The sequence below is a fragment of the Trachypithecus francoisi genome, unplaced genomic scaffold (genome assembly GCF_009764315.1).
Source record: "Trachypithecus francoisi isolate TF-2019V2 unplaced genomic scaffold, Tfra_2.0 Lachesis_group9, whole genome shotgun sequence".
Lineage (NCBI taxonomy): Eukaryota > Metazoa > Chordata > Mammalia > Primates > Cercopithecidae > Trachypithecus > Trachypithecus francoisi.
This window is the reverse complement of record NW_022681474.1, coordinates 30894992-30919940: the sequence shown is the minus strand read 5'-3', so window position 1 is coordinate 30919940 and position 24949 is coordinate 30894992. Positions and strand designations below refer to the sequence as shown.

The 24949-nt window shown below is 42.4% G+C and overlaps 1 long non-coding RNA gene across 1 annotated transcript; it reads left to right on the top strand.

The window, feature by feature from the left end:
• The first annotated feature begins 7617 nt into the window (after positions 1-7617).
• On the top strand, positions 7618-8540 carry LOC117082393. The gene is made up of 2 exons (XR_004436592.1): positions 7618-7920; positions 8238-8540. It is a non-coding gene; the product is annotated as an uncharacterized LOC117082393 (long non-coding RNA).
• Positions 8541-24949: the final 16409 nt, after the last annotated feature.

Here is a 24949-nt window from a genome sequence, read left to right as displayed (position 1 = left end):
TTAGGCCTTCCAATACCATCACCTTGTGGGTTAGCATTTCAACATACGAATTTTGAAGGGACACAAACATTCAGAGCATAACACTCCCTTTTCCTGAGATGATTTTATGTAATTCTCCCTTTTCAAATATTCAACACTCTATTCCCAGTCTTATCCTCAATGATAACTCTTGTTCCTATTTCCTGGAGTAAATTGGAGCAATCAGAAGAGATCCCCTGCCACTAAATCTATCTTTCTAGCAGCTTCTGAACTCATATAATGTTCTTTCCAGCCTGTTACTATACATATAAGGATGATGTCCATGCTGTCATCTAAAATCAGCCTCTGCTTGTGTACTAGATCAGGGTTGACAAAATGCAGCCTGTGTCCCAAATCCTGCTTTGTTTTTGTACAGCCCATAAGCCAAGAATAGTTTTTACTTTTTTTTTTTTTTTTTTTTTGAGACAGAGTCTCATTCTGTTACCCAGGCTGGAGTGCAATGGCACGATCTCGGCTCACTGCAACCTCCACCTCCCAGGTTCACGTGATTCTTCTGCTTCAGCCTCCCAAGTAGCTGGGACTATAGGCGCCCACCAACACGCCCGGCTAATTTTTGTATTTTTTAGTAGAGATGGGGTTTCACTATGCTGGCCAGGCTAGTCTTGAACTCCCGACTTTGTGATCTGCCCGCCTCAGCCTCCCAAAGTGCTGGGATTACAGGCGTGAGCCACTACGCCCAGCTAGTTTTTACATTTTTAAGTGTTGAGGAGAAAAATGTATATACAGCAGAGACCATGTGTGATCCACAAAGCCTAAAATATTTACTGTTTGGCTCTTTCCAAAACTGAATCCTGAACTAGATCACATTCCCTCACACCTACTTGAGAGTAACCGCAATTCTTCCTTCTGTCTTCTACATTAACCAGTGTTTGCCCTCATTCAAGTTTATTTCCACTAGCATTCAAGCCTTCTGTTATTTCTCCCATCTTTAAACAAACTGAAAAAATCTCCATGCTACTTTTCATGCCAGTTACTGTCCTGTTTCTTTGCTCCCCTTCACAACACAGCACCTTGATTTTTATTTTTATTTTATTTTATTTTCAGAGTTTCACTGTTGCCCAGGCTGGAGTGCCATGGTGCAATCTCGGCTCACTGCAACCTCCACCTCCTGAGTTCAAGGGATTCTCCTGTCTCAGCCTGCTGAGTAGCTGGGATTACAGGCATGCGCCACCACGCCCAGCTAATTTTTGTATTTTTAGTAGAGACAGGGTTTCACCATGTTGGCCAGGCTGGTCTTGAACTCCTGATCTCAGGCGATCTGCCCACCTCGGCCACCCAAGGTGCTGGGATTACAGGCACGAGCCACTGCGCCCGGCCAGCACCCTGAAATAATAGTCTTTAGTTGCTGTTTTGAATTCCTCCTTTCTAATTCTCACTTGAACCTACTCTAATCGGGCTTTCTCCCCCGTCACAAAGACCACTGTCCTTATCACGGTCACTAATAGCTTCCATGTGCTAATTCCAGTGGTCAGTTTTCAATCCTACTTCATCTGACCTTTCAGCAACATTTGACCAAGTATATCACTACCTCCTCCTAGGTAAACTTTCTTCACTTGATTGCCAGAACACCACACTGTTTTCTCCCTACATTACTGATGTCTCCTTTATTGGTCTGATACGTCTCCCAGATCTCTTCACAGTGAAGTGCCCTAGGGCTCAGCATGTCTTTCTCCATCTACACATCTTGAGGGATCTTACCCAGTTTCATGGCTTTCAAAACCATCTATTTGCTGACAACTCCCAAATTTATATGTAGCCTTGACTTTTCGCCTAAAAACCTGATTCCTTTATGTAACAACCTACCCAACATCTCCAGGTAAATGTCAGATAAACATCTCAAAACCAAAACATCTAAAACCAAATTTCTGATCTTCAATCCTAAACCTGTTCAGTAGTCATCCTCATTTTACGAATGTTAACTCATCCTTCTCGATAATGATGGTAAAAACTTTGGAGTCGGCCTGGCGCGGTGGCTCACACCTGTAATCCCAGCACTTTGGGAGGCCGAGGCAGGCGGATCACGAGGTCAGGAGATCGAGACCATTCTGGCTAACACAGTGAAACCCCATCCCTACTAAAAATACCAAAAAAAAAAAAACTAGCCGGACGTGGGGGTGGGCACCTGTAGTCCCAGCTACTAGGGAGGCTGAGGCAGGAGAATGGCGTGAACCCAGGAAGCAGAGCTTGCAGTGAGCTGAGATCACACTACTGCACTCCAGCCTGGGCGACAGAATGAGACTCTGCCTCAGTCTTAAAAAAAAAAAAAAAAAAAAAAAAGGCCGGGCGCGGTGGCTCAAGCCTGTAATCCCAGCACTTTGGGAGGCCAAGGGGGGGCGGATCATGAGGTCAGGAGATCGAGACCATCCTGGCTAACACAGTGAAACCCCGTCTCTACTAAAAAATACAAAAAAAAATAGCCGGGCGTGGTGGCAGGCACCTGTAGTCCCAGCTACTTGGGAGGCTGAGGCAGGAGAATGGCGTGAACTCGGGAGGCGGAGCTTTCAGTGAGCCGAGTTCTCGCCACTGCACTCCAGCCTGGGCTACAACGTGAGACTCCATCTCAAAAAAAAAAAGAAAAAAAACTTTAGAGTTATCCTTGACTTTCCTGTTTAATACACACATTCATTGTATCAAGAAATCCTGCTGGCTGTAGCTTTGAAATGGAAACAGAGTCTGACCCCTTTTCAGTTGATCGAAGCTGCTATTATCTCACCTGGGTTACTGCTCACTTGCCTCCTGCTTCTATCCTTGTTCCCTGCAATCTGTACTCAAATAGGAGCCAGTCATGCTTTTCAAATGTGAATTATTTTGTGTCACCCATCTGCTCAGGATTCTTCAGTGGCCTCCCATTTCACTCAGTGAAACCCGAAGTCATAACAATGGCCTAAAAGCCTACATGAACTCATCCCTCGTGCCTCTCGGACCTCATCTCCAACTCTCCACTCATGCTATTCTGGGCACTTACTAATTTAGGGCTTTTGCACAAGCTATTTACTTTCTATTCTTCTGCTGTGCATTCACTTGGCCAACTCCCTCCCCTCCTTTAAGTCCTTCCTTAAATCCCACCTGCTCAGTGGGGCCTACCTTGATCACATTATTTTAAATTGCAGCCCCCCCATCTGCACGTATGATTTTCCTTCCTCTTTTTTATTTTTGTGTTACATATAACATGTATCACCTTCTAGCATGCTGTATAATTTATGTATTATGTTTATTGTCTAGCTCCTGCCCCCAATGGGGGCTTCATAAGGATAAAAATCAGAATCTCTTTCGCTCTGTGATATATTCCAAGAACGTGGCTCATAGTTGATGCTTCATAAATATTTGTGGAATAAATAAAAATGAATTTAAAAACTTCCCAATTCTTTGAAAACACTACAAAATAATTACTGGAGTATAGCAGAAGTGAAATTTGAGATTACAAGTTGTATACAAATTGAAAAATTGGAACACTTCATATGAATATGTATGGGAAGTGAATCAAACCTAAGCCCAGAGAAGAATTCATAGCTTTAAAGGAATATAATGCCAAACAAAATAATTCTTACTGTGATCAGAGCTCTTACTAATAATGATCTATCATCACTTCCTGCATCAATCTCCTAGCAAAGCTACTGGGCTTTCTCTCCCAAAGTTACTACGTCAAAACAGTGGTTCTCAATATGTAGTTGCTGGACTAATAGCATCAGCTTCACCTGAGAACTTGTTAGAAATGCAAATTGCGTTTTAGTAAGTCCTCCAACTGATTTCTATACACAAGATTATTTGAGAATATTGCATTAGACTCAGAAAGATTATTTCTTACTGCCTTTTTCTTTCCTCACATAGAGGAATAGAGTCTGCTGTTGATTCAAACGCTGTCTTGCTTAGGGAGACAAATTTAATGAATCAGACAGGGTTAGTGTAATAGATAATCGTTTCTCCCATGTTAGCCAATGAAATTATCTTTGGGGCAGGCGCGGTGGCTGGCTCACACCTGTAATCCCAGTACTTTGAGAGGCTGAGGCGGGCAGATCACGAGGTCAGGAGTTCAAGAACAGCCTGGCCAACGTGGTGAAACCCCGTCTCTACTAAAAATACAAAAATTAGCTAGGCGTGGTGGTGCGTGCCTGCAGTCCCACCTACCTGGGAGGCTGAGGCAGGAAAATCGCTTGAACCCAGGAGGTAGAGGTTGCAGTGAGCCGAGATTACACAACTGCACTCTAGCCTGGGCATTAGAGTGAGACTACTTCTCAAAAAACTATATATATATATATATATATATCTTTCATTCTGGATGCATTTTGTTCACCATGTATGCCTTCAGTATCATTACCTTCACTTCTATTTTTAAGATGAACCAAAACAAAAATATTGTGTTGAAATAATAATCATAGGCTTGTATCAGCCTTAGTTTTTATCCTGAGGTTCATAATCACTAACAGATTTTTGTAAAATGTCCTGTTTAATATCCACGAATATGTTTTAAAAGAAATATCAAGACTTATATTGAGAACATCTTAAGAATTTACAGAAGGACATAAAATAATTTGACTAAGTAGGCCGGGCACGGTGGCTCAAGCCTGTAATCCCAGCACTTTGGGAGGCCGAGACAGGTGGATCACGAGGTCAGGAGATCGAGACCATCCTGGCTAACACAGTGAAACCCCATCTCTACTAAAAAAATACAAAAAACTAGCCGGGCGTGGTGGCTGGTGCCTGTAGTCCCAGAACTAGCTGGGCGTGGTGGCTGGCGCCTGTAGTCCCAGCTACTCGGGAGGCTGAGGCAGGAGAACGGTGTAAACCCAGGAGGCAGAGCTGGCAGTGAGCTGAGATCCGGCCACTGCACTCCAGCCTGGGCGACAGAGCGAGACTCCGTCTCAAAAAAAAAATAAAAATAATTTGACTAAGTAAAAAAAAAAACATTTAATTTCCTGGTTAGAGTAACTTAATAGTGTAAAGGTATACATGTAATGCAACAATTTCAATCATAATCATAACTTTGGGGAAATGAGGGTAGTGTTTGATAAGTTTATTCTAAAATTTATCCTGAGAAATTCATGAAAAATTTAAAATCATGAGGAAGAAGAAGAATGAGGGAATACCATACATTAAAATGTACTGTAAGTCTAAAGTCATTTTAAATGTATGTAGCTACTGGAAGCGACAAATACTACATGAACCTAAATACTTCAAAAATCCCTCCATATGGCTATGAGAATTCAGTGAATTTTAAAGGAGGCATTTTAAATCAGTAGCAAATTGACAGAATATTTAAGAAATGATGTTGAAACATGTGTCTACTCATTCTGAAGAAAAAGTTAAATCTCTCCTTTACATTGTACTCCCAAATAAGTTCTTAATGTATTAAATACCTAAATGTTAAAAAAAAGTATGAGGCCGGGCGCGGTGGCTCAAGCCTGTAATCCTAGCACTTTGGGAGGCCGAGACAGGCGGATCACGAGGTCAGGAGATCGAGACCATCCTGGCTAACCCGGTGAAACCCCGTCTCTACTAAAAATACAAAAAAACTAGCCGGGCGAGGTGGCGGGCGCCTGTAGTCCCAGCTACTCGGGAGGCTGAGGCAGGAGAACGGCGTAAACCCGGGAGGCAGAGCTCACAGTGAGCTGAGATCCGGCCACTACACTCCAGCCTGGGTGACAGAGCGAGACTCCGTCTCAAAAAAAAAAAAAAAAAAGTATGAAAGCACTAAAATAATATATAGAATTGTTTTAATCTAGGTATAAACAGAACATGAAACCCAGAAGCCACAGAGAAAAACACTGATAGATTTTACACATACAAATTTATAACTTCTTTATGATGAAAAAATATAAATAAAGTTAAAAGATAAGTTATGGATTTGAAGAAAATAGTTACAATACATAAAAGAATCAATAAGTTAATACGTATACTATACAAAGAACTCCCAAAATTAGTAAAAATACCAACTCAACAAAAAGTAGATAGAATATATTAACATATAGATGAGTCAGAAAAGGAAATGCAGATGGCCAGTAATAAATGTTTAATCTCATATATAAAATATGAAATACAAATAACATTGAACTTTCAGTGTAAGGCTAGACTGAGCACCCATAGGTACCCGTAGGTGTTTATTTTTCTAATTTCACCATTACATACCCTTAAGTGCATCACCTCATTATTACCGTCACTCTACAAATAAGACAACTAGGACATAAAGTAGTTAAATCATTTGGCAGAAGTCAAACAGATAATAAAAGCAGCAGAGCTGGGGTGTGCACTCAGCATTTGGACTCTAGGATCTACCCTCTAACCCACCATACTATGCTACCTCTAAATGAATTAAAGCAGGTCTGGGAGTGGCCAAGACACTTTCGGAAGATCTATGAAGTTAAAACTTTTCATAAAAATAGCAAAACATAATTTGGCTTTTCCACTCTTTCATGAGTGTGGCAGTATCATTTTCCAGAGGCTTCATGACATGTAATGTTGCAAAAGATTAAATGCAGAAGCAGATACGAGAATTCAGCTGATTTCCATTAAGTCTCATATTAAAGAGATTTACAAAAAAGTAAACAAAGCCATTCTTATTTGGAAATATGTAACTTTTTCATGAAAATATTTATAACATATAATTAGTTTATTTTAAATGAATTTATAAATAGTTTTATATTTCTCACTTTTAATTTCTGATTGGTAAATATAAATAGATAAAATCCACATAAACAAAAGCTCTTTGTATTCCTCAATAATTTTTAAGGATGTAAAGGGATCCTGAGGCCACAAAGTTTGAGAACTACTGAATTAAAGAATTACCTCCAGTCAACTGACAGCTGAGTCAGTTAGGCCTCTATCACCCTTCACTCACATATACGGAGGGAACCCCTCTGGGAATCTGTGGCTTTTCCCCCAGGAATAAAATCTCAAGAGGTCTTCTGTAGGCTAGAGCAAAGTATGGTAAGGATAAACATTTGAGATGGTACCATGTCACTATCAGCCATTCTCTACTTCCTGGACACAAACTTTTGCACAAGTGCAAACTGTCTATTGAGTAGCACCTGTGTTCACTAAATGGCCCCACCATGGCATGCTAGCAGATGCTCTCTGTTAGGGAAAGGACGTGCTTATCTAGTACCAACAGTAAGAAATGTCCTGGATGACAAAGGAGTGACTGATGCTTATCTGTTGTGCCTGAACACACCTGATTCTGGTTTTCCATTTATAATACTGCAGTGGCTCATACCTGTAATCCCAGCACTTTGGGAGGAGGAGGCAGGCAGATCCCCTGAGGTCAGGAGTTCAAGATCAGTCTGGCCAAGATGGTGAAACCCCATCTCTACTAAAAATACAAAAAAATTAGCTGGGCACAGTGGCAGGTGCCTGTAATCCCAATTACTCGGGAGGCTGAGGCAGGAGAATCGCTTGAACTCAGGGGGCAGAGGTTGCAGTAAGCTGAGATCGTGCCACTGCACTCCAGCCTGAGTGACAGAGTGAGACTCCATCTCAAAAAAAAAAAAAAAAAAATTAGCCAGGCGTGGTGGCAGGCACCTGTAATCCCAGCTACTCATAAGAGGCTGAGGCATGAGAATCACTTGAACCCAGGAGGCGGAGGTTGCAGTGAACTGAGATTGCGCCACTGCACTCCAGCCTAGGTGACAGACTGAGCCTCCATCTCAAAAATAAAATAATAAAATAAATTTAATTTTCAAAATTGAGTTGATTTAAAGAAAAGTGTTAGGAAAATGTTATATACGTAAAGATGGCAAAAATTGTTAAATAAGTTTAAGAAACATTGCTAGAAAGCACATCATTAGTCTGTCTGGGGTGGGTCTTTGATGTAGTAGTTAGGGGTCTGAGAAAAATGGGGCAGACATGAAGTAACTCCAGACCCTCACGCTAAGGGAGATAAGAAGTGAAGTGGAGGCCGGGCGCGGTGGCTCAAGCCTGTAATCCCAGCACTTTGGGAGGCTGAGACGGGCGGATCACGAGGTCAGGAGATCGAGACCATCCTGGCTAACACAGGGAAACCCCGTCTCTACTAAAAAATACAAAAAACTAGCCGGGCGAGGTGGCGGGCGCCTGTAGTCCCAGCTACTCGGGAGGCTGAGGCAGGAGAATGGCGTAAACCCGGGAGGCGGAGCTTGCAGTGAGCTGAGATCTGGCCACTGCACTCCAGCCTGGGCGACAGAGCGAGACTCCGTCTCAAAAAAAAAAAAAAAAAAAAAGAAGTGAAGTGGAAAGGCAACTCTGCCTGAGAGTGAAAGGTTGAAACTCTGCACCCTGGCATTCGTGAGAGGATCTCTAGTCTCTACTTGTTCCTTCCCCAGTAAATCTGCTTACTGGTATGTTTCACTCACACAAAGCTTGTGTTCACACCTATGTGTCTTCTAGTGCTACTCAGTCTTCACTAGAGACCTAATTTTCCCTTAAAACACTTTATGATCATCTATCTGATAAGGAGTTGCTACCCAGAATATATAAAGAACTCTCTACAACTCAACCACACACACACACACACACACACACACACACAAACAATCAAAAAATGAGCAAAGGACTTGAATAGACATTTTTCCAAAGACATACAAATAGCCAATAAGCTCATAAAAAGATGCTCAGTGTCACAAGTGAAATGCAAGTCCAAACTGCAGTGAGATACCACCTCACACTCATTAGGATGGCTATTACAAAACAAAAACAAAGCAGAAAATAACAAGTGTTGGTGAGGATATGGAGAAACTGGAAACACTTGTGCGCTGCTGGTTGGAATATAAAATGGTGCATCCTGGCCGGGTGCAGTGGCTCACGCCTGTAATCCCAGCACTTTGGGAGGCCGAGGTGGGCGGATCACGAGGTCAGGAGATCCAGACCATCCTGGCTAACACGGTGAAACCCTGTCTCTACTAAAAATACGAAAAAATTAACCAGGCATGGTGGTGGGCACCTGTAGTCCCGGCTACTCCAGAGGCTAAGGCAGGAGAATGGTGTGAGCCCAGGAAGGGGAGCTTGCAGTGAGCCAAGATCGCGCCACTGCACTCCAGCCTGGGTGACAGGGAAAGACTCCGTCTCAAAAATAAAATAAAATAAAATAAAGGTGCAGCTCCTATGAAAAAGAGTTTGGCAGTTCCTCAAAAATTTAAAAATATATTTACCATATGATCCAGCATTTCCACTTCTGGGTATACACCCAAAAGAAAGCAGTAACCCTGGCCGGGCGCGGTGGCTCAAGCCTGTAATCCCAGCACTTTGGGAGGCCGAGGCGGGCGGATCACGAGGTCAGGAGATCGAGACCATCCTGGCTAACATGGTGAAACCCCGTCTCTACTAAAAAAATACAAAAAACTAGCCGGGTGAGGTGGCGGGCGCCTGTAGTCCCAGCTACTCGGGAGGCTGAGGCAGGAGAATGGCGTAAACCCGGGAGGCGGAGCTTGCAGTGAGCTGAGATCCGGCGACTGCACTCCAGCCTGGGCGACAGAGCGAGACTCCGTCTCAAAAAAAAAAAAAAAAAAAAAAAAAGAAAGCAGTAACCCTAACAGATGTTTGCAGACCAATGTTCATAGCAAAGTTTTTCACAAAAGCCCCAAGTGTCTGTTGATGGGTAAATGGATAAACAAAATGTGGTGTGGATATATACAATGGAATATTATTCGGCCTTAAAAGAGAAGGAAATTTTGACACATGCTACAACATGGATGAAACTTGAAGTCATTATTCTAAGTGAAATAATGTCATCATGAAAGGACAAATATTGTATGATTCCACTTATGTGAGATGCCTATAGTAGTCAAATTCATAGAGACAGAAAGTAGCATGGTAGTTGCCAGGGGTGCGCGGAGAGGGGAGCAGGAAGTTCTTATTTAATGTGTACAGAGTTTCTGTTTGATATGATTTTGAAAGTTCTGGAGGTGGATGGTGGTGATGGTTGCACAACAATGTGGATGTACTTAATGCCACAGAACTGTTCATTTAAAAAATGGTTTTACTGGTAAATTTTATGTTATATCTATTCAATCAAAATTTTAAAAAAACACTGTTAGGAACTATTATCCATATAACTTAAAATATGATCTGAATTATAATATGTCTCATGTGAAACAGATAATGAGACATACAGCATAGATGACCCCAAGGTACTAACCAATCCCTGCTCACAAACCACAATAGTTAATGTAATTTGCATGGCATGGTTATCCGTTGTTTTACTCACAGATTAAAAATTTAGACAGATAGAACATTGCATTTAGGTCTCCATTTTAGGCTTTTCTTTTGCAACCCTGGTAATATTACGGAGCCAAAAAGGAAGCAATGGGGCTCTGTTGTGCCAGGAAGTTACCCCAAAACAGAAGCACCTGTTATCCAACTAATGCATGATGCAACCGTGCTTGGCCAGGGAGTTACAGTGCTACAACAACAGTTGTCCAGGGCCTACATATTCAGATCCTTGGTGTATCTAGATCATTTTGCTGTGCAGACTTTCTTTTTGCAAAACAGTCCATGTACTATACAAAACCTTAAGAGAATCATAAGCACTTTTTTAATAGGAAAGGTGATCTGTATTTCAAAACATTTTTATAATTTTATCTATTTTTTACCAAGATACTATAGTCACGCTTTTCTTGTGAGTAAATGGTTGGTTGTTACTTATATATTTATTTTTACTTATTTATTTAATTTTTTTTGAGACAGAGTCTCACTCTGTTGCCCAGGCTACAGTGTAGTGGCACGATCTTGGCTCACTTCAACCTCTACCTCCCGGGTTCAAGCCATTCTTCTGCCTCGGCCTCCAGAGTAGCTGGGATTAGAGGTGCACGCCACCACACCTGGCTAATTTTTGTATTTTTAGTACAGATGGGGTTTCACTATGTTGGCCAGGCTGTGGTTGTTATTTAATATGTATATTAGGAACTGCATAAACTAGCAACATTTCTCCAAGAAAGAGATAGTTTAGAAATGGAAGCACAGCTGGGCGCGGTGACTCACGCCTGTAATCCTAACACTTTGGGAGGCCGAGCTGGGCGTATCACCTGAGGTCAGGAGTTCAAGACCAGTCTGCCCAAAATGGCGAAACCCTGTCTCTACTAAAAATACAAAAGTTAGCCAAATGTGGTGCACTCCTGTAATCCCAGCTACTTGGGAGGCTGAGACAGGAGAATCGCTTGAACCTGGGAAGCAGAGGTTGCAGTGAGCTGAGATTGTGCCACTGCACTCCAACCTGGGCAACAGAGTGAGACTCAAAAAAAAAAAAAAAGGAAAGAAAGAAAAAGAAATGGGAGCAGCTCTTTAGTATTTTTCTTCTGTGTGTGGGTTCTCTTGCTGCTTACTCATTGCTGTCCTATATGCTGTTTTTCCGATCCCAAATGCCACCTGTATCTAGGAAGCTTTCCTCGTTGACCAAATGCTGGAGCACTATGCAACTTTCCCAGCCCCAGTATAGAAGCAGGAGTATTAATTCGCAGGGTGAATACAAATGAATCAGTGAATACAATGATCTTCTACTTTGGTTTCTTATTCTTGCAATTGTTTTGCCAGGGTAATAGTGTCACTAGGTAAGTTACATGTAGTTCTTCGGCTTTCAATGGCTTATCATTGCCTCAGAGGCTTCTGTATTATCCTTCAGCTATTTGTCTTTGAAATGAAGCAGAAGGAAAGCCTGCCAGTGGTTCCTTGGGTCCCCTTTATTCTCCCAAATTTTAGAGAAATGGTACCTATCTAGAGGTCTTTGGTAAAGCAAAATTTGCTTAATAATAGAGTGTGTTGTAGAATCCCAGAGGTTTCTAATATTTTCTGCAATTGTCTCTTGTTAATGTAGGATTTCTCTGGACCCTGTAGCTGGCGATCATTACCCCTGTCAGCACTCTCTCTTTACAGACTCTAATGCTGCCTCCTCAGCTCAACATGGCATCCACCTCCTCAAAACCTTTCATCATAGTAAACATAAGACTCAGTAAACACAAACAAACAAACATCTTTCAAACATGCATATTCAGGTATTATCTTCATAGTTCGAATTCCTGCAAGATAGATCAAAGGAGTCATGGGGGCTACAGTTTAATCCAAGGTAGCATCGAATTACTAGGCATCCAGTTTTCATGTAGTGTTTGAGGCTTGAAAGAATACTCTCACAGAAGTCACATCATCCCAAAGTGGTAACAAGATTTGATTAATTAGGAAATACGGCCGGGCGCGGTGGCTCAAGCCTGTAATCCCAGCACTTTGGGAGGCCGAGACGGGTGGATCACGAGGTCAGGAGATCGAGACCATCCTGGCTAACACGGTGAAACCCCGTCTCTACTAAAAATACAAAAACTAGCTGGGCGAGGTGGCGGGCGCCTGTAGTCCCAGCTACTCGGGAGGCTGAGGCAGGAGAATGGTGTAAACCCGGGAGGCGGAGCTTGCAGTGAGCTGAGATCCGGCCACTGCACTCCAGTCCGGGAGACAGAGCGAGACTCCGCCTCAAAAAAAAAAAAAAGAAAAAGAAAAAAGAAAGGAAATACTGGACATTTATATGGGTGGAATTATCATATTTCCTCAAATATGTTTGGGTTTACCGAGCCTTATGTTTACTCTGATGGAGGGTTTTGAGGACGTGGATGCCATGTTGAGCTGATGGAGCATTAGAGCCTGTAAAGAGAGAGTGTTGAGGAAATACGGTAATTCCACTCATATAAATGTCCAATATTTCCTAATTAATCAAATCTTGTTATCACTTTGGGATAATGTGACTTCTATGAGAGTATTCTTTCAAGCCCACCTTTGGCCTGCATTATGTGCCTTTAGGCCACTGCTTTAAAAGCATGTAGTAGGGAGCACGCTTGGCACATATAGGCAGGTGCGTATCCTAGCAGCCCAGTCCAGCACGGGCATATGACTCCATCGGCGGGGTTCCAAATTCATATTAGTGTTGTCTGCTTGCCAGGTGGTATACAACTGTGTGGTAGTACCGAATTCTTTCCTTTTACAATGCTGTTTTCCATCTGGCTTTGATTCTTTTTTTTCATCACAAAGTATACTTCCAAAAAAAGGAATATTCCTTTATCAACAAAGACAGGGCATCTTAAATCAACATTTAAAAAACTAGATTTCATTTGCAAAATTCTAAAATAAATTTTGGATGTTTTTCTATATGCAAGTTACTTTCACATTTGAAAGAAGATTGACCCGTTTATATAGTGAATACATTTACCTGTGGAGCACTACAAATATAAAAGCTCTGTCAAAAGGAGGCTTTCTCCCAATATTTTTTCTCCATTCTTTCTTTGTAGAATCCCTAGGTTTTAGTGGGCCTCTCTCTGTCCAGAAACAGACTATTTCTCCCCTTCCCTTGTAGCTTGACGTAGCCATGTCTGTCCAACAGGACATAAGCAGGAGTAGTGCATGGAATTTTCAGGAAATGTCCTTAAAGGGAAAAGGCTCTTCTACTTTTCTCCTTCTTTCTGGCTACAATGTGAATGTGAGAGTTGGAGCATAAATATGCACCTTGGACTCTGAAGTGGAAACCATGTGCTAAGGATGATAGAGCCAAAGATAAGAGCCCAGTTTCCTAGCATCATGGGATGGCATGTCACCTCTAGAGAGACTACTGCCTCTCTAGAGAGATTTTTAATGTGATTGAGAAAATAATCTGCTTTTTTGATAAACCACTGTAATTTTTCATTTACTGTTACTCCTAGCTAAACTAATTTAAATGGGTAAACTCTCAAATATGGGAAGAAATGGTCTCCTTTTGAAAATACACCATACTGGCTGGGCGTGGTGGCTCACGCCTGTAATCTCAGCACTTTGGGAGGCCAATATGGGTAGATCACCTGAGGTCAGGAGTTTGAGACCAGCCTGGCAACATGGTGAAACACCGTCTGTACTAAAAATACAAAAAGTTAGCTGGGCATGGTGGCAGGCACCTGTAATTCCAGCTATCGGGAGGCTGAGACAGGAGAATCTCTTGAACCTGGGAGGTGGAGGTTGCAGTGTGCTGTGACGGTGCCACTGCATTCCAGCCTGGGCAACAAGAGTAAAACTCCGTCTCAAAAAAAAGGTAGGGGCCGGGCGCAGTGGCGCAAGCCTGTAATCCCAGCACTTTGGGAGGCCGAGATGGGCGGATCACGAGGTCAGGAGATCGAGACCATCCTGGCTAACATGGTGAAACCCCGTCTCTACTAAAAAATACAAAAAACTAGCCGGGCGAGGTGGCGGGCGCCTGTAGTCCCAGCTACTCGGGAGGCTGAGGCAGGAGAATGGCATAAACCCAGGAGGCGGAGCTTGCAGTGAGCTGAGATCCGGTCACTGCACTCCCGAGCGGAAAAAAAAAAAAAAAAGGAAGGAAGGAAGGGAGGGAGGGAGGGTGGGAGGGAAGGAAATAGACCATACTGTACTCCAAGTTATTTAGTTTGGCCTAATGGTAGCGTCTCCATGAAGTAATTCAAATCTGAATGATGTTTCTATAATAAAAAATAGTAATAGCAACAATACAGCTCACTCCAATTTCTCTTTCTGAGGGCGTCGGTACCTTGAATATGATGTTCACTTCCTTTGAATAAACAGCATCTTGAAAAGTGGAAATAGAGTATCTAAAGCAAACTCAAACCTGCTTTGAAAAAAAAAAAAGGCAAATTCAGTAACATTTTCAATGCTTGTGTCTAATGAGATTGTCAAAAACAAAAATTAGTGTTATGGGTAATTTATGTCCTGATGAATTCAAAAGATTGGGTGTTGAATTAATAGTGAGTTTTGTACTGAAAAGGATTGCTGCTGAAGTGCTGGCCGTTTTCTTTCTTGACCTATATGGTAATTGCATATATTTGCTTTTAATTATCAATTAAACTGTATGTTTATGTTCTTTTCTGCATTGTATCTCATAAAGGATTAAAGAAGTGAATTTTGTGGTTTCTTTTTAAAATATACCTTTCACTTTTAAAAGCCGATATTTTGTTTTTGACAAGAATAAAGGTAAGTTACAAATTCATATTATTGTGAGTTTCTCAACCAAAAATGTATTGCTTTGCTTAACAAGTTGTTTAATCAAATATATGTGATATTTTAGTGGAAGTCATCCAGTAGTTTTAACTAAGGATAATCTCAGAAAGTTATCAGGCTTTCTATGTATAGAATCTCCTTAGCTAAACTCATTAATATATTGGATCTAGTTGAAGTACAACCACCTCAAATCTTTTATAGAACAAGGTTAGAAATAAATGGATGGATAAACCAAATTTTAAAAGTTGCAGGCTGGGCGCGTGGCTCACGCCTGTAATCCTGTAGGAGGACGAGCAGCAGACAAAACTCCTCAGACACCGAGTTACAGAAGGAAGGGGTTTATTGGCCAGGGGCATCGGCAAGACTTCAGTCTCAAGAGCCGAGCTCCCGGAGTAACCAATTCCTGTCCCTTTTAAGGGCTCACAGCTCTAAGGGGGTGCATGTGAGAGGGTCGTGATTGAGCAAGCAGGGGGGAAGGGACTGGGGGCTATTTGCACCGCACCGGTAATTAGATCGGAACAAAACAAGATAGGGATTTTCACAGTGCATTTCGATACAATGTCTGTAATCTATAGATAACGGAACCAATTAGGTCAGGGGTCAATCTTCAACTACCAGGCCCAGGATGTGGCACCGGGCTGTCTGCCTGTGGATTCCATTTCTGCCTTTTAGTTTTTACTTCTTCTTTCTTTGGAGGCAGCAATTGGGCATAAGACAATATGAGGGGTGGTCTCCTCCCTTATTCTTCCCTTTTGAGACTCTCACTCATTTTATTAATGGGAGTGCTCACTTTCATTTTCACTACCCATGTCTTCTTGCAAGACAGATCAATAGGGGTTTATATAGTACATTTGTGCTGAGGCATTTTGGTGAACTAAGGTAGCAATGAAGCTTTTTATCATTCGAAGAAGTACAGGTATCAAACAAGGGAGCAGTAGGCAGGTTCCTATTATTATTATAACTCTTATTATAAGAGTTTTAAATCCTCCTAGCGCTGGGAACCATTTTCCAAACATGGCCCCAGGGTCAAATCCATGCCACACTTGCACGGGCACATGTGCCAGTTTTGTCATATCTCTAACTATGTCTTCAACTACTTGCCCTTGATTATCTATGTGTAGGCAGCAATTTAGTAAGGTTAAATTTCCTGCAGATCTCTCCTTCAGCTGCTAGCAAGTAGTCGAGAGCTAATCTATTTTGATACATAGCATTTCTCATCAGAGTTTCTTGCCGGGCCAGAATAGTCAAGGCTCTGCCGGTTTTATTAGTGATTTTTTTTTTTTTTTTTTTTTTTTTTTTGAGACGGAGTCTCACTCTTCACCCAGGCTGGAGTGCAGTGGCTGAATCTCAGCTCACTGCAAGCTCTGCCTCCCGGGTTTACGCCATTCTCCTGCCTCAGCCTCCCGAGTAGCTGGGACTACAGGTGCCCGCCACCTTGCCCGGCTAGTTTTTTTGTATTTTTTAGTAGAGATGGGGTTTCACTGTGTTAGCCAGGATGGTCTCAATCTCCTGACCTCATGATCCGCCCACCTGGGCCTCCCAAAGTGCTAGGATTACAGGCTTGAGCCACTGCGCCCGGCCATTAGTGATTATTTCTAAGACAGCTTGTAACCATATGATTCGGTTGATCATGTAAATGGGGGTCCAGTATCCCCATGAGCCGTCTTGTGCCCAAGTAGCAGGCCCATAATATTGTATGATTCTCTCAGGGGGCCATTCATCATCTTTCCAATTTCCTTATTCCTAACTTATTACTATTAATGATAGCACAGGTATCAAATTTTAAGGTGACTTGTTTGGGCACCCTCTTTTTTCTTCTGTTTTGGCTAACACTTTACTCATATTGTTTATGAGCCCCCACCAGTCCTCAGTCCTTAATCTTATTTTAAAAACTGTGGTCATGGGAGGCTCAGATGGGTCATAACACACATGAGGTTGGTTATTTCCTGGGCTACGTACCTTGTATAGAATAACATTATACAAACAAGTTCTTTTTAGAGTTCCAGTACACTTATAATAACTGTAAAATAATAGGACCTTAGCAACCTTTTGTCCTACCTCAGTGACTTGATGTATACACTGGGAACAGCCCTCAGTCTGAGGAAGGTCAGTTGAAGTCCTTACTGTACAAGTCCAAATTTTAAGGAAAATGAGTCCCACGATGAGTTTCTTCATGCTTCGGCCGTGCGTGGACCAGTCAGCTTCCGGGTGTGACTGGAGCAGGGTTTGTCGTCTTCTTCAGAGTCACTTTGCAGGGGCTGATGAAGCTGCTCCTGTCCACGTACCGCTCACAGTCTACTACTGATGTTCAAGGATGGTCTCGGAGGTTGGGCCTGCTAGAATAAACTGAGTCCAACACCTCTACACAGTTATGTTCAACTGGGCTCTCTGATACCGGGAACAAGGTGGTGGGGTTTAGGGTGTTGCAAACTTCAACAATTATGTGGGGATTTTCACATAGCAAGCTTTGGCACTTGGTTAATCTAGCATTTGTTAACCAATGATGTCCTTTGGTAGTCATTAAAGTTATCACAGCATGGTGGGGCTTTATATTCAGGTTTTGCCTAAGGGTTAGTTTATCTGCTTCTTGTGCTAACAGGGCCGTTGCTGCCAGGGCCCTTACACCTGGGGACCAGCCTTTGGAAACCCTGTCTAGTTGTTTTGAGAGATAGGCCACTGGCCTTGGCCAGGCCCCACAGTCTGGGTTAAAACTCCAACTGCCATTTTTTCTCTTTCTGACACATAGAGTGTAAAGAGTTTTGTCAGGTCAGGTAGCCTCAGGGCTGGGGCCGACATGAGTTTTTCTTTTAACTCATGAAAAGCTCGTTGCTGTTGGTTGTAATAGATGTAGTTTATCTAATCTACATTTTTATTAACTGTCACCTACTAAAATATTGACTCAAATCCTGCAGCTATTTGATTTCAAGCTTTAAATTGATCTAGTATACCTCGTGGGACTCCAATTGTGTCTAAATAGACATGAGAGTTGAAAGACCCATAAGGGTCTTCTCTCACTTTATGATGTCTTATTATCATTATTTTTCCTTCTGGTTGATGAAATGCCAGGGTGAAAGGGATAGCCAATTGGACTAAAGTACAAGTGCCATTCCAGTTATTCAGCAGAGTGCCCAGTAAAGGTCTACCACAATACCACCACACTCTGCTCAGGCATGAACAAGGGCTGACTGATTGATAAGCTCTTGAAAATTCTTAAGCTCACTGCATCCTTTCAAGTCCCCAAGGAATGCTAAGTTTCCTCCCTGTCGTGAGAGACACGAAGTGAACGTAGTGTTGGGAGAGAGAAGCTGGATGGCCCTCGGGCGCTGACCCGCAGGGACTTTGAGATATAGCAGAGAGAGCCTGGCATGACTTATTACTCCAGGCTGTAGAATCCTGGAAAAGAGCTATCATGCAGCCTACGCCTGGTCGACTGGAGGACCACCTTAGTGGAAGAGGGACAATCTGGGCCTCTGGCCTGCCATGTGCAGAAGCATAACAATTGCTTTTGTTTAATGTGCAGATGGAATATTTGATCCATTTTAACCAGGCATTTGCATCTTGGTATCCTGTCTTAATTGCTGAAGTTTTTTTTAAGTCTTTAACTTCTGTGATCCTCTAGTAAAATGAATGTATGGTTTTAGGGAAATTACAAAAACCAGTTGGGGCAGTCCATCCTTGCTCTTTAGTGGTCCACAGAACGTTGGACCAACTAGGCATGAAAGCTGTACATGGGGGGCAACACTCCTGGTTGGCACTGGGGTCTTTATCGAAATCTCCCCAGATTAAATGGTCCTAGTTTACTAATGTCTAGTCTGAGGAGAGTCAGGAGGGACAGAAGTACTTTTCTGAAGCAGAAAGCTGTCTTTGACTTGGCAAGTCCTCACAGGGTGTAACAAAGCAAGCATTAAATGCAATAGTTTGAGGCGAAATTGACTTGGTTATATTAATAACTAGATGGTCAGCAATAGAACGAGGAAAGAAGAAAGAATAATAGAATAGATTAAAAGAGTTGGCCGGGCGCGGTGGCTCAAGCCTGTAATCCCAGCACTTTGGGAGGCCGAGACGGGCGTATCACGAGGTCAGGAGATCGAGACCATCCTGGCTAACACGGTGAAACCCCGTCTCTACTAAAAATACAAAAAAACTAGCCGGGAGAGGTGGCGGGCGCCTGTAGTCCCAGCTACTCCGGAGGCTGAGGCAGGAGACTGGCGTAAACCCGGGAGGCATAGCTTGCAGTGAGCTGAGATCCGGCCACTGCACTCCAGCCCGGGCGACAGAGCAAGACTCTGTCTCAAAAAAAAAAAAGAGTTAAATTTTTCTTAGCTTTAGTTTGGTAGGGTTTTTATCAGGCCTCTGAGCCCAAGCCAAGCCATCGCATCCCCTGTGACTTGCACGTATATGCCCAGATGGCCTGAAGTCACTGAAGAATCACAAAAGAAGTGAAAATGCCCTGCCTCTCCTTAACTGATGACATTCCACCACAAAAGAAGTGAAAATGGCCGGTCCTTGTCTAAAGTGATAACATTATCTTGTGAAATTCCTTTTCCTGGCTCATCCTGGCTCAAAAAGCTCCCCCACTGAGCACCTTGTGACCCCCACTCCTGCCCGCCAGAGAACAACCCCCCTTTGACTGTAATTTTTCTTTACCTACCCAAATCCTATAAAACGGCCCACACTTATCTCCCTTTGCTGACTCTCTTTTCAGACTCAGCCCACCTGCACCCAGGTGAAATAAACACCTTTATTGCTCACACAAAGCCTGTTTGGTTGTCTCTTCACACAGACAACCAAACATTTTTGCTAAAGAGCAGGCTGGTGCTTTAAGAAAAACCCGTTATGCTTTTACTTTAATGTCCAGTTCACATGACAGTTTTCCCCTGGGACTATGGCCCACGACTCTGGAGGGGTTGGCGCTTTCTTGACTCGGGTGTGATGAGTCCATCGTTTTTTTTTGTTTGTTTGTTTTTTCCCTTGCTGTACGAACAGCAGTCATGGTGGTTAGCAGCACAAGGTAGGGTCCTTCCCAGGCTGGCTCAAGTTTTTCTTCTTTCCACCTTTCAATGAGAATGTGATCTTCAGGTTGGTGTTGGTTTACTGGAAATTCTAGGGGTGGCACATGTGCTAAAAGACTTTTAGTTTTGTTTGTTTGTTTGTTTTTTGTGAGAAAGGAAAGCAGAAGATAAACCAAGTATATAATTTTTAAGAACTTGACCTTTTGTTTTAAATGTGGGGACCTTGGCAGTGGACTTTATAGTCCTTAGTGCCTTTTAACTGAGAAATTTCCTTTAACACCTATTTTTATTAGTTTTTAAACCAAAGCCAAATACCATTTTACATTTAACAATGCTTCTCATATGATTTTTATACCAGATAAGCTGAATTTTATCTTTATACTAGTGTGTTATTAATGTTAAACCTAATTATAATAAAACCTTGTAAACATATTTATTTAATTTTTAATGTTTGACCTTAAGGTAAGATTTTATAGACTCTTTTTAATCTTTTATAATTTTTGCTAAAGAGCAGGCTGGTGCTTTAAGAAAAACCCATTATGCTTTTACTTTAACGTCCAGTTCACAGAAAAACTGGATGATATTTCCTTAACTTTAGCTAATATGTTTACACAATGTTCTTTATAATTAACGTTTTAAAACTTGCTTAAACCTTCAAAACAGTATTTTTAACTTTTTAATGTAGGTAAAAATGTACATTCTTATGCCTCCTTATAATCCTTTTACCAAAGGTATATTTTGCTTTTCTTATACACCTTGCACATAAACTGTTTTTTTTTTTTTTTTCAGTAGTTTTACATTCAGGAGGCCTAGTTACTTTTAAATTATACAACACTTTTTGCATAAATTCCTTTTTTTAACACACATATTTTTATAACCTTTTTTTTCACGACTTTTACAAGCAATTTTTTTTATATATGCCTTAACTTTCTGACTTATTACAAACATTTCTTTCTTTAAACAACCACTTAATTTATTTCAGGACAAGAATTTACCATATAACACTCTTTTTATATACATTCCGTCCCCCTTTTTTTTGATTTTTTTTTCCGAAGATGATAACCATTCTTTTCCAAAGCGAACCTTTTTTTTATGTCTGTTGACTAGACTGTCTAAGGCCACAAGATTATAAGTTACTATAATACATGTCACACTGTTTAACTACTTATATATCTACTTATATATCTCTCTCTTTCTCTCTTTGACTTCCCTTTTGGCTCTGTCTCTTCCTCTCTCTCTCTGCCTCTGTCTCTCTCCTTGACTCCCTTTTTGTCTGTCTCTTCCTCTCAATCTCTTCTCTCTCTCTCTTTGCCTCTTTTCCTCTCTGTCTCTTTCCTTTCTCTCTCTCTGCTGGTTTTTCCTTGCCTCTGCCAGCCACTTATGCTGCTGTTCTCTCAATCACTGTGTGTTGGGGGCGGGGGATCTAAAACAAGCTGGTCTGGGTTCCCTGGCTTACAGGTTACCTTGTGCCATACCTTTGAAACAAGGGACCTGTCCACGCTTCCTTCTAATGGCCAATCTACCTCTAATGCTGGCCAGTCTATCTTACACAAAGTTTTAAGTTTTCCTGGTGTCATAGTACTCCATAGTCTCCCTTAAATCCTTTTTTTGAAATTTTTCGACATAGTTGCTAGTGCGGTGGGCTTACTTTGTGCCTCACCCATGTTTCCTCTAGACAAAACACCACGCTCACACCACACGCACACCACAAAACAAAGAACTGGTAAAAAGGGCACACACACACTTTTGTAGTTTACACCAAACCAAAATCGAAACCAAAATCTGAGTATCCAGAAATCCAAGCCAGGTCAAAACCAAAACCAAAGTATCAAGCAATACAAGTTAAGTCAAAAACAAAAACCAAAGTGCCGGTACAGGCACACCATGGGTGATTAGGCCATGCTTCCACTCAAATGGAGTAGGCAAGTTCGTAAGACCAGTCCTGTCAAGCAATTCAAACCAAATCAAAACCAAAACCAAAGTGCTGATAAAGGCACACCAAGGGTGATCAGGCCACGCTTCCACTCAAATGGAGTAGGCAAGTTCCCAAGACCAATCCTGTCAAGCAATTCAAACCAAGTCAAAACCAAAACCAAAGTGCCGATAAAGGTACACCATGGGTTATCAGGCCACACTTCCACTCAAATGGAGTGGGCAAGTTTCAAAGACTAGTCTTACCAAGTTTTAGATATCCAGACTCCAAGTGCCCCTTCCTTCCCGGTGTTCAGCCACAGCGTTGATCCTCCACCCGGGCCTGCCACACACTGCTCTGGCGAGGCGTCCCACCGGGGCAAATGCCTACCCGGGAGCGCTCTCAGGATCCGCGTAGCTCGGGCTGGTCAGAGTCCCCCGCAGGGATGTTCCACAGGGCATGCTTAAGCCGCCTAAGGAGCTGCCTACACCATCCACCATTCACCTGGCTTCCCGGTCAGGGAACCAAGAAATGTAGCAGGACGAGCAGCAGACAAAATTCCTCAGACACCGAGTTACAGAAGGAAGGGGTTTATTTGGCCGGGGGCATCGGCAAGACTTCAGTCTCAAGAGCCGAGCTCCCGGAGTAACCAATTCCTGTCCCTTTTAAGGGCTCACAACTCTAAGGAGGTGCCTGTGAGAGGGTGGTGATTGATTGAGCAAGCAGGGGGGAAGGGACTGGGGGCTGTTTGCACCGGTAATTAGATCGGAACAAAACAAGATAGGGATTTTCACAGTGCATTTCTATACAATGTCTGTAACCTGTAAGATAACAGAACCAATTAGGTCAAGGGTCGATCTTTAACTACCAGGTCCAGGGTGCGGTGCCGGGCTGTCCGCCTGTGGATTTCATTTCTGCCTTTTAGTTTTTACTTCTTCTTTCTTTGGAAGCAGCAGTTGGGCATAAGACAGTATGAGGGGTGGTCTCCTCCCTTAATCCTAGCACTTTGGGAGGCCGAGGTGGGTGGTTCACAGGTCAGGAGATCGAGACCATCCTAGCTAACATGGTGAAACCCCATCTCTTCTAAAAATACAAAAAAATTACCGGGGCTTAGTGGCGATTGCCTGTAGTCCCAGCTACTTGGGAGGCTGAGGCAGGAGAATGGCGTGAACCCCGAAGGCGGAGCTTGCAGTGAGCTGAGATCGTGCCATTGCACTCCAGCCTGGACGACAGACAGAGACTCTGTCTAAAAAAAAAAGTGCACTACCAACTTTTTTGTACTGTTTACCTATATAACAAGTTTACCTATATAAAAAAACCTGCACATGTACCCCTGAACCTAAAAAAAAGTTAAAAGAAAAAAAAACATGTTGCAATAAGGTTCTAAGACATCCTTCCACAAGAAATATAACTAATATAAAGTCCTACTCATAGCTTGATTAAATAAATAATGAAAAAAGGCTGGGTGCGGTGACTCACGCCTGTAATCCCAGCACTTTAGGAGGCCGAGGCAGGCGGATCATGAGGTCAGGAGATCGAGACCATCCTGGCTAACACGGTGAAAGCCTGTCTCTACTAAAAAAAATACAGAAATGTTAGCCGGGCGTGGTGGTGGGCCCCTGTAGTTCCAGCTACTCCGGAGGCTGAGGCAGGAGAATGGCGTGAACACGGGAGGCGGAGCTTGCAGTGAGCCAAGAGGGCGCCACTGCACTCCAGCCTGGGCGAGAGTGCGAGGCTCCGTATTAAAAAAAAAAAAAAAATTAAAAAAAAAATTTAAAGTCCATAGAATGACTCTAAGGTATTTGGGACTCTCATGAAATTTTACATAAAAACTTGGGCTTATTTTATAATGTCTATTTTTCTAGAGAGAGAGTTCATAGCTTACTTTGAACTGAAAGGGGTGATTGAAAAAAGTTAGGAACTACTGATTTAAGGCAAGGGGAGAAAAATATGGGATTGACTGTTATCCTTTCTTTCATATTTGGTACTGGCTACAGTTTACTTCCTACTTAGTATAGATAACACATGGAGAGTAGAGATTCCACACAATGCATGGCTTAGTTACTATGCTAAGCATTTTTCGTATCTTTAATCTTCACATTGCCCTTGAAGACAGATATTCTTATCCCCTCTGTGCAAACAGGGAATCTGAGGAGCATACAGATCACGCATAATACCTCGGATCACATGGCCAGTAGAAGCGAGAAACTAGAACTTAAATTGAGGACTGTTTAGATTCAAAATCTCCCTATAACATTGGGCAATTTAGGTGTTTATTACCCAGTATGGGTGAGACATAAAAGAGAATATAGCCTGAGCATATTTATGATTTTTTTATTGTGTAAACTGAACAAACCAAACAAAATATCAGGGTTTAACAGATGATATAGGAATTTCTGTTATTGAACTGACAGAGTACAACACTGATGAAGATTTGTTGCATGCAGAACTGGCTGCAAATAGAAAAAGACCAAGTAGAAAAGAAAAAAAGTGAAAAATTTCTACCTGAGATTTTAGATAGATAGAGGCTGGGCACAGTGGCTCACACCTGTAATCCCAACGCAGGAGTTCAAGACCAGCCCGGGTAATATAAGACCCCCATCTCTATGAATAATAATAATAATAATAACAGCTGGGCGTGGTAGCCCACACTTGTAGTCTCCCGTACTCAGGAGGATGAGGTGAGAGAATTGCTTGAGCTGGGGAGGTTAAGGCTGCAGTGAGCAGTGATCTATCTACTGCACTCTAGCCTCAGTGATAGAGTGATACCCTGTCTCAAAAATAAAATAACTTTTTAAAATTGAAATTTTATTGTATTTTATTTATTTATGTTTGAGACAGAGTCTCACTCTGACGCCCAGGCTGGAGTGCGATGGCACAATCTCTGCTCACTGCAACCTCTGCCTCCCGGGTTCAAGCAATTCTCCTGACTCGGCTTCCTGAGTAGTTGGGGTTACAGGCATGCACCACCACACCTGGCTACTTTTTGTATTTTTAGTAGAGACGGGATTTCACCATGTTGGCCAGGCTGGCCTCCAGCTCCTGACCTCAG